Source organism: Ixodes scapularis, unplaced genomic scaffold (assembly GCF_016920785.2).
Source record: "Ixodes scapularis isolate PalLabHiFi unplaced genomic scaffold, ASM1692078v2 PGA_scaffold10__122_contigs__length_95168666, whole genome shotgun sequence".
In the NCBI taxonomy this organism is placed as follows: domain Eukaryota; kingdom Metazoa; phylum Arthropoda; class Arachnida; order Ixodida; family Ixodidae; genus Ixodes; species Ixodes scapularis.
This window is the reverse complement of record NW_024609836.1, coordinates 13,154,791-13,164,831: the sequence shown is the minus strand read 5'-3', so window position 1 is coordinate 13,164,831 and position 10,041 is coordinate 13,154,791. Positions and strand designations below refer to the sequence as shown.

General features: G+C 45.9%; 1 pseudogene; it reads right to left on the bottom strand.

The window, feature by feature from the left end:
- Positions 1 to 6,950: 6,950 nt before the first annotated feature.
- Positions 6,951 to 8,781, bottom strand: LOC120843139 (annotated as a pseudogene).
- Positions 8,782 to 10,041: the final 1,260 nt, after the last annotated feature.

Sequence of the window (10,041 nt, the reverse complement as noted above, 5' to 3'; positions counted from 1 at the left end):
CCCGTCCACAGCCACGCGCAGAGCCTGGTCGGGCGACGGCAGGGAGGCGGCTCATTGGTCCGGCGGGCACGCAGCTCCCACCGCATTCTCAGCTTAAGGCTTGTTCACACATTTGCGTCGACCGCTTTGCGCTGTGCAGCACAGCGCCCCCATTGGCTCATCATAAGGGTTGCCATAGCAACAGCTTGACGCAAGCAATCTTAACGCAGTCAAAAGCAGTAGTCAAAGGCCACTGTGTGAACGTGCCTTTGGGGGTGAAGGGAGTATTCGCGGAGAGTTGCTCGCTAGGGGCGCGTCTGTTTTTCCTCACCATGGGTAGTGCACGCGCTACCCACGCGGTTATGTTTTAATTTTCTCGGTGCGTAGAAGCTTGGCATTCCACGTGTTTTCACCAGCAGAGGAAGTTGATGTATCCCCACTCTGGGTTGTGAAAAAATTCCACCAGGCGGCGACACCCACACTTCTCGCCGCAATTCATGTTTGCATCAAGCATAAAATGGCACTGCAGCTTTCGATCATGCACGAGCCATGGTCGTTTACAAGCCTGCCGGCATCTATATACGCGCGGTAACAGAGCGTGTGAAAAAACTGAAAAAAAAAACTTAATTAAAAAAAAAATGCCGCTCACATTTTCAGTGTTTTATCGAAACGATGAGAATACTTTTTGTAGCTTTTTGTTACTGTCGTTTTCTTTCAAAAATATGTCTTCATTAATGTTTTTCTGCCAGTTTAGTATCCGCGAGCAACGTGAAAAAGCAGAATGATGCACAACCGAAACGCGACCTAAGAATATTCGAGTTTGCTCGTCAGAGGCACTGTCCGAAATTGAGAGCTTCAGGCGTATAGACTATTGCAAGCATGGCGCCCCGACTAGTGCCCCGTGAGTGCAAGCACGTGTGCCTTGCGTGCGAACATAGCCATGGAAAGCTTGAAATTGCACTGGCTTGTCTGCACGAGCATAGCCATATGGCGGCGACCAAGGGCCTTGCTCGCAATCGTCTATAAAAAATATTCACTGGTGGCCATAGCTGTGTGCACGACTGTTGAGCGCGTGCTGACAGCAAGCTTTCACAGTTCTTTTGCAACGTGTATTCCGCACCATCAAGATTGCCTGTCTTAGCAGCCTATTGATGTGAGCTCGTTCTGAGCATGCGCTCCAAACAGGATCCACAAATGTGGCGTCCAGTGAATACTCCCTATAGCGATGCGTTACACAAACGGCTTCGGCTTCCTGTCACACTTCGCAGATAGTTCGGCAGACTCATATTCCCTCCTTTGCCTATATCAGGATAATCCCAGCATAAGTTAGTACAAGTCCTGACTCTACAAGTGTCTCCTAATGCAAATGAATACAGCTGGAAATACAGGTACAAAAATATTACTGAAATCGGAACAAAACCTGGACCGGAAATGTCAGCAGATTGGGTCACTTTTCAGGAATTTTTGCTTTTGTGAATAGGTTCAATGTGCTTTAATTTTGCACTAAAATATTTAACCTGCTGTTTATCATTAAAACTTGCGTTGCGTGTTCTGAAAGGAACTGGCAAGTGTATCTCAAGCGTATGTTTTCTTAGGCGGTATCTTTCATTAAGTCGGATAACGATTGCTCCACTTCTATGGAGACGACGGGCAAAAACGTGAATGTTCTTTTTGTATCCAAATGATAAGGGGCATTTGGAGTGCTCGGTGAACGTATGAACAGTTGATTCAGAGCTTATCTCAAGCGACTTACAAAGTTTGTCTTTCGCAGGGCCGTCCAACTTCTCTTCCACAAAATCCAAGATAGCATGCTGTGTCTCTGGATAAGCACTGCCGTTTCCAGCCTTACAATCGCGTTCGGATTAACTCCGTACTTCTCGGTACTGTACAGCGTATTGACAAGAGCGTCGCTAGTTACAATTCCTTGCAGCACCTTTGCAGCAGCACTTGTCAGCATTAATTGATTCACAAACTTTGACAACTTTCTGCAGTTTTGTGCGTAGCACACATCGCCGCTCTTGGAAATGTTTCTCGTCAGGTCACCACAGTTTGTGAGCCCTATTTTTGTCAGACACAAACAATCTTACCGTTGGGTACATCTCTAGAATCTGCATGCTCGGTCACGCGATTCACCGATTGAGAAGTAACAAGCTTTGGGCTAACAGACCTGCATTTGAGACTCTGGAACACAACTTTTATATACAAAGCTTGGTCAATCGTCCGACAATCAGTCTTTCATACGGGGCCCTTCCATATGCCCCATGTTCCACAGGGACGCGCGTTATATGAAGGCAAGTTCTTGTATTAGTCAGAACATGCGTTGGCGAAAGAACGCCTCGCTTGCTGCTTGTTGATGCAAAGATATTTACGAAGGATGAAACGCACATGGTGTAGAGACGTGTAAGTTAAACAACAAACCGCTTAATAAAACATCGGGACAATCGCGTCAATATGTGATGTGTGGGAACACTCAAAATGAATTCGGTACAATTCGGGACAACAGAGTAGAAAAAAACCTGGTGGAAATGCTTAATAGATGCGTACTGGTAGCTGGCAGTATTATCGGGGCGTTTTTCAATACTTTTTGAAGTGGCCAGGTGAGCACAAAGGACCGAAAACCGCACACAGACACAGATTAATACAGTCACACAGCTGAAGAATATGTATTTATAAGTTTTTTTTGTCTATTCAGTTTAGACAGTCATTTCCACAATAATGAAACAACTTATCCAGCTTAAGTCCTTTGTTGTGTATGGGGACGTCCAAAACAGCAAGCCTGACAGTCTCTGTAAGCTGGTTATGGATAACAAAAAAGTAGATAAATTAGTCAGAACTTCAGCTTGGGCGAGTCGGAAATTCATGATAATGCTTCACAGCGCACAAGATCAGACACACTTAAAAAGGAAAATCACGCTTACACAGGAAGAACACTCACGCAGCGCTGACTGACAACTCAAATGTATTATGCCTCATCTTCATCTTCACTCACTCCGATGCAAATGGCAGTGAAACAAAAAACAAGGATCATATGAAAAAGAGAAAAGGCAAGAACAGAAAAAGGATTAAAAACAAAATATAGAAGGAAGAAAAATATAGAAGGAAAAAAGTAATGAATTCCCTGTACAGCGGACGTTGCTACTGTGCTTTTTCTATATAGTTCAACTCTTTTTCCGTTAAGGCTAGCGAAGGAGTGCTAACACATATCCTATCTAGCCTTACAATGTTAGCGGTTTCTACTATTTCCCGCGTCGTTTTGTCCCTGCTCTGTCCCAGTATGGTGCATTTGTCTAGGAGGGGAGAACATCCACACGCTCTGCAGTGGAGGCCTAAATGACCCGAGTTGGCATTTATGGCATTGTTGTGGTGCTCGCGAAGTCGGTCATTTAGACAGCGACCCGTCTGTCCGATGTAACACTTGCCACATGTGAGGGGGAAGGAATAGATGACTCCCTCATTGCAGGACACGAACTTGTTCAGGTGGTTTTTGATACATCCAACTGGTCGACTAGATGTCCCATTGACCTTCTTGCACAAGCTAGAAAGTCTATTTGGCGCGGAGAAGACAACGTCTACGTTGACTCTATTGGTCATTTTCTTGAGCTTGTGGGATAAGTTGTGGATGTAGGGAACTATGACAGGCCTTGTGGTGCGGTCTCTGGTTCTGCGTGTTATAGCTCCTTCCTGCTTAACCTCCCTGAGTAGGACTTCGGCAACGGAAGTTAATAAAGACGGGGGGTAGCCCGCTAAAACCAACCGAGAAATTTGCATGTTGAAACTCGTAGGGACTGTTTGTTTGCAAGATTTTTCCAGAGAGTTTTTTAGGCATAGTTTTACAATGCCTCTTTTTACAAGCTTAGAGTGGGCGGAGCTATGGTTGAGGAGAGGCTTCTTTGCTCGAGGTTCGTACGACCACCAGGTGTGATTGCTTTCAAAGCAATCACACCTGGTGTGATTGCTTCTTAGGTCTTCTTAGGTGCATAGAAGAAAGTGTTGACTCCTTTGGTGTCATAGCCTTTCAAAACGCGTCAGGCGTCTCAGTCAAGGGTTTCCTAGATTTAATAACCACCTACCTGAATTCTACTTTTGCCACCTGGGAAGGCTTAACATACCTGCAGAAAACGGGAGTATGTATTGGTTCTTGTATAGCTCCCGTACTCAGTGACCTTTATCTGGCATTTCATAACAGATTATTGCAGCATAACCTTGACCAGTCCAAAGTAGTGCGTGTGTTTCGGTACGTGGATGACTACCTGATTTTACTTGACAGTAACAATGGAACCTTCCCCGACTTAGTGGCCAGTGTTCTGTCCACCTTCAAGGACTGCCTTCACCCGTTAAAACTCACCCATGAGCTTCCGGTTGAGCGATCTATAAAATTCTTGGACCTACGACTCTTTCTTGAAAGCAATCACACCTGCTGGTCGTACGAACCTCGAGCAAAGAAGCCTCTCCTCAACCATAGCTCCGCCCACTCTAAGCTTGTAAAAAGAGGCATTGTAAAACTATGCCTAAAAAACTCTCTGGAAAAATCTTGCAAACACACAGTCCCTACGAGTTTCAACATGCAAATTTCTCGGTTGGTTTTAGCGGGCTACCCCCCGTCTTTATTAACTTCCGTTGCCGAAGTCCTACTCAGGGAGGTTAAGCAGGAAGGAGCTATAACACGCAGAACCAGAGACCGCACCACAAGGCCTGTCATAGTTCCCTACATCCACAACTTATCCCACAAGCTCAAGAAAATGGCCAATAGAGTCAACGTAGACGTTGTCTTCTCCGCGCCAAATAGACTTTCTAGCTTGTGCAAGAAGGTCAATGGGACATCTAGTCGACCAGTTGGATGTATCAAAAACCACCTGAACAAGTTCGTGTCCTGCAATGAGGGAGTCATCTATTCCTTCCCCCTCACATGTGGCAAGTGTTACATCGGACAGACGGGTCGCTGTCTAAATGACCGACTTCGCGAGCACCACAACAATGCCATAAATGCCAACTCGGGTCATTTAGGCCTCCACTGCAGAGCGTGTGGATGTTCTCCCCTCCTAGACAAATGCACCATACTGGGACAGAGCAGGGAGAAAACGACGCGGGAAATAGTAGAAACCGCTAACATTGTAAGGCTAGATAGGATATGTGTTAGCACTCCTTCGCTAGCCTTAACGGAAAAAGAGTTGAACTATATAGAAAAAGCACAGTAGCAACGTCCGCTGTACAGGGAATTCATTACTTTTTTCCTTCTATATTTTTCTTCCTTCTAAATTTTGTTTTTAATCCTTTTTCTGTTCTTGCCTTTTCTCTTTTTCATATGATCCTTGTTTTTTGTTTCACTGCCATTTGCATCGGAGTGAGTGAAGATGAAGATGAGGCATAATACATTTGAGTTGTCAGTCAGCGCTGCGTGAGTGTTCTTCCGGTGTATGCGTGATTTTCCTTTTTAAGTGTGTCTGATCTTGTGCGCTGTGAAGCATTATCATAGATAAATTAATTAATGAATACGACTGGGATAGTTTACTCACTTTAAATCATATTGCAGCCTACCAAAGAATGACCGAATGGTTTGTGAATATTTACAGTACATGTGAAAGGAAAATTAAGCTCAAACAAAGAAAATGTGAGATAGTATGGATCACTTCAGAAATAATGGAGCTGTGCAATGAAAAGGACAAACTGTGGCACAGATGTAAAACCAACCCTGGAAATATCGCATTGAAAGAAGAATTTAGAAGTCTCCGTGATAGGGTAACTGCAAAAATAAGATTAGCAAAGAAAAGACTGTACGTTGCCCGTTTGCAGACTCATCAGAGTAACCCCAAAAAAAACTTGGGATGTTGTTCACGAATTAATAGGGGGTAAAGGCAAAAAAAAAAAAATTCTGATCAAACGGTGTTAAAAGCTTTTGGAGACTCCGATGTGGAGTCCTTGTGCAATAAGTTCAATGCCTCGTTCATACAAGGTGCAACAGATTTCCAATACCGGGGGACCTATGTTGGATTTTCGAGAAACTGGAAGCACAGGTGACATAGCGGCAGGAAGCGCGTAACCAAGCAAGGGCGCGCACCGCGAAACCGCCCTCTTTGACGCCTTGACGACATTTCAAGATTGTTATCTGTCACTCACTTGAGAGGCGTCAAGAGCCAGCTGCCGAAGAGCGGAAGTAGCTACGCTGTCCCCCTGCCGTACCTACGCTTTCCCGGCGGTACCTACCTGGAACCTAGTCCCTACGCAAGCGTCCGTTCCTCTGGCAACCGGAGGAGCATTTTCTGCTTTTAGTGAAGCGATGGCAGCCAATCCCTCGCGGCGGCGACCTTCACATCGGCGCTATTTTAAAGAAACTTGTCAAACTAAAAAAAAATACACGTGTTTTATTGAAATGAACAACTGATTTTGTAGTGGTTCCAGAAAATATTAGATGGAGTAAACTCGCATAAAAGGATATAGAACAACATGCGGGACGCGGATGAGCGCCTAGTTAAAATCACTGTCGCTGATGACGGCTCAAGAAACGGGAGGATGGGGCCTGTCATGCTCACTCTTCTTGCGTCCTGATTGGTTCCTCGGCGTTCTCATCGGCTAGTGCGGCTATCTCATTGGCTGCGGAGCGATAATAAAAAGTTCCAGTTTTGCAGTACCCTGCGTTTCTTAAATTGTCGGTGACTATGGTTCAAACGACATGGACGACGGGAGCAGGCAAGGCGTGACTGCGGCCCAGAGGAAGGAACTGGATACATCTATGTTCGAGAACCCCCCTCTGGTACGCGGTGCAACTGAGCTTAGCCCGGCCCTGTCCAGAGACGACAAAGTTTGTTTCTGGACCGAGCTAACTTCCCGGCTCAACTTCCTCGGGCCTCCGAGGAAGGAGCCGGAAGATTGGAAACGCTACTGGGCCGTGCGGGTGTCAAAGGCACGGGCGCGGGCAGCCGAGCTGGCGAAACAGGCGAGGTAATTTGCGTCGTCTACTCATAGTGGGAACCAAGCTATTGAATTACTTCCTTTACTCGCAGGCAAACAGGGGGAAGAGGCAGCCGGGTGCGCTCACTGGCGTCGCCATACACACGTATTTTGACGCTGGTGGGCGAGGACTCGGCCCTGGGCGCTCCTGGGTTTTCCGTCCCAGCTTTTGAGGACGAGGCCGAGGTGAGTGCACACTTGAACATAACATACTATTGCACATGTAGCTGCTTAATCCCAATAGGGAGGAGAATATCCGTGCAGAGTTTTATTATCAGTTAGCTAAGATGTATACTGCAGTGAAATGTGATAAATATGAATATGAATATATGCATTAAAGGTGCCGGCACTTTTTATATTTCAGCGAATCGGAGGGCGGATTAATTCATCCACGTAAAGGCATAGTCTAAAACAAAAGCACTTACGACAAAAAACACTATATTTATTGCAGTAATACTGGAGTTTCTAAGGCCAAAGCAAGTGTAGTTTTTGTGTAGTTCTTTTTCCTCTTGCTTTTGTGGTTGTTGCAACCCTCAGTTGTACTGTGTGCACGCTGTAGTAAGATTCAATTTCTGTATCACAAAGGTACATTTTCACAAAAACAGGGGAAGTGCGACCTTTCAAACTGCCACTAGACATATTTGGGGAGTCAATCCTTGATATGAATGGCACTACCTCTGGAACAGTCTAATTTTGTTTCCCCTGAGTGGAATGCAGCCTCAACAAACCCACTCTCAATATCTAGAAAATACAGACAAGTCCTGTGTGCTGACTAGAACTTTAAATTCCCTTCTAGGGGAGACCCGCAGGTACCCAGGCAGGTCACAAGCAGCAGGCAGCCGAGCCGGTGCCCTCCACCTCACGGGGTGAGATCTCTTATGAAGACAACTAGGATTGTGTGATATGACAGAAGCATTCTTTGTTTCCTGGCAGATGTGGGGCCACCTGCAAGGCCCCGGTGCGGCCCACGGCGCCTCGTGCCACCCCCCGAATGTCGAGGCAGGAGCGGCACGACGAGGCTGCCATGCAGGCTGTCGCCAACCAGACTCTCCAGCTGCAGCAGAACGAAACGAGGGACGCGCGGGACGTGAAGTTCCAAGGCCAGGTATTGGCTCAAACATGGGACTCCGTAACATGACTAAATAGGTACGAGTTTAACAAAGATGCCACTGTGAAAGTGGGACTGCAGCCGAGGGCAATGGAGATCCACAAAAGCATAATGCAAACCGAACTGTGACATATGCAAGGTTTTCACGCCCTCTGGGTGTCTAGAAATATGTTGTTGCTGCGCATTAAATGCCCCTTCTTTCCAGTTCCTGCGTTCCATCGAGACCCTCAGCCACCGCATGGAGGCTGTTGCGCAGGCGAACCAGGAGCAAGCTCGCGCCACGCAGGCGGTGGCCCTGGAACTCCAAAACACGACCCGCGTGCTCGTCGAGGTCGTTCTGCTGCTGACTGCCGAGAGAAGCCGAGCCCAGCGAAACCAAAACCTGCCGAGCCCTGCCCAGCCACCCCTCCAGCCCAGCTTAATCCAGCCCCGCTCCGCCGAGCCCCGCACCGCCGAGCCCCTCCCCGCCGAGCCCAGCACCGCCGAGCCGAGCACCGCCGAGCCCAGCACCGCCGAGCCCAGCACCGCCGAGCCCAGTACCGCCGAGCTCAGCACGGCCGAGTCCAGCACCGCCGTGTCCAGCCACGTATAATTTAGTTTAATGGACGATTATTTTATGTGCCAAGTCGGTATTCATTTTTTTTGTCTCTGTTTTGTTCTCCAGGCAGGGACGAGAAATGTGTTCTTTTGATCCACTCGTATGTGGTGCGTGTTAATACACAAGTTCCTACGCACACTGGGCTCGTCATACAGTGAATAATACTATGAGTGAGCCACTGCTTAAAGGAAGGCTGATGTTCTGCTGTCTAAACATCTTTACAACAATGTTGACGTTATGGGAGGGTCCGTTCATGCTTTTCAGTTCATATTTTGTTTACAAAGAACTGTGCCTTCTGCATTTGTTTATAGGAGTCACTATAACCAGTGAAGCAAGTTAGTAATATGCTCTTGGCAACAGGCATGACAGATATACGCTAAAACTAGCCTTTCCTCATGTTTGTAGGACAGCAATATGTAGTGTGTGCTTTTTCACCAACGGTGTCAAGTGGCTTGTGTCATGGGAATATTTGACTTGTAGTTTTCTTCCGCCTGAAACTAGCCTCTGGGTTTGCCATTTTCCTTATATCGCAATAAAGTAGAGATTTGGGCCGGTTGGTTCATGGCAAACAAAAAGCGCTGAAAAGAACACAGGGGCGCAGACGAAGGGAAACAGGACAAGGCGCACTCTCAACTGAATTGAATTTAAATCCAATTGAGAGTGCGTCTTGTCCTGTTTCCCTTCGTCTGTTTCCCAGTGTTTTTTGTTTTGTTTGTTTGTTTGTTTTCTTATATCATTGTTGAACTCAACATGCCTTAGCTATGGAATTTGTGATGCTTCCATGTCTGACAAAACACAAATGAAATGATAGTGTGCTGAATTAAGTGAAGTGTGAAATAATGTATGTGATATATCATTGATAATGACAAAGAATTTATACGGTGTTTACTAGTGCACGCTCAGTTTCACTTTAAAGAAAGCATTGCAAACTGTGTTTTCAAATGTGTGACAAAACACAAACGAAATGGCACTGTGCTGAATTAAGTGAAGTATGAATTAATGTCTGTGATATATCCTTGATAATGACAAAAAATTTATACGGTGTTTACTAGTTCATGCTCAATTTCACTTTAAAGAAAGCATTGCAGCCTGTGTTTTCAAATGTGTGACAAAACGCAAACGAAATGGCACTGTGCTGAATTAAGTGAAGTGTGAAATAATGTCTGTGATATATCCTTGATAATGACAAGGAATTCATACGGTGTTTATTAGTCCATGCTCAATTTGACTTTAAAGAAAGCATTGCAACCTGTGTTTTCAAACATGTTTATTTTTTACGTTACGGCATTGTTATAAAAAAAAGAAAGCGCTTTCGAAAACAAACTACTTGTTGTCTTCTTTATACATTCAAGTTGGCACGAATCCAATCTGCGATTATCGAGTAATACACCTGGCTCTGTGGTAGCCATAA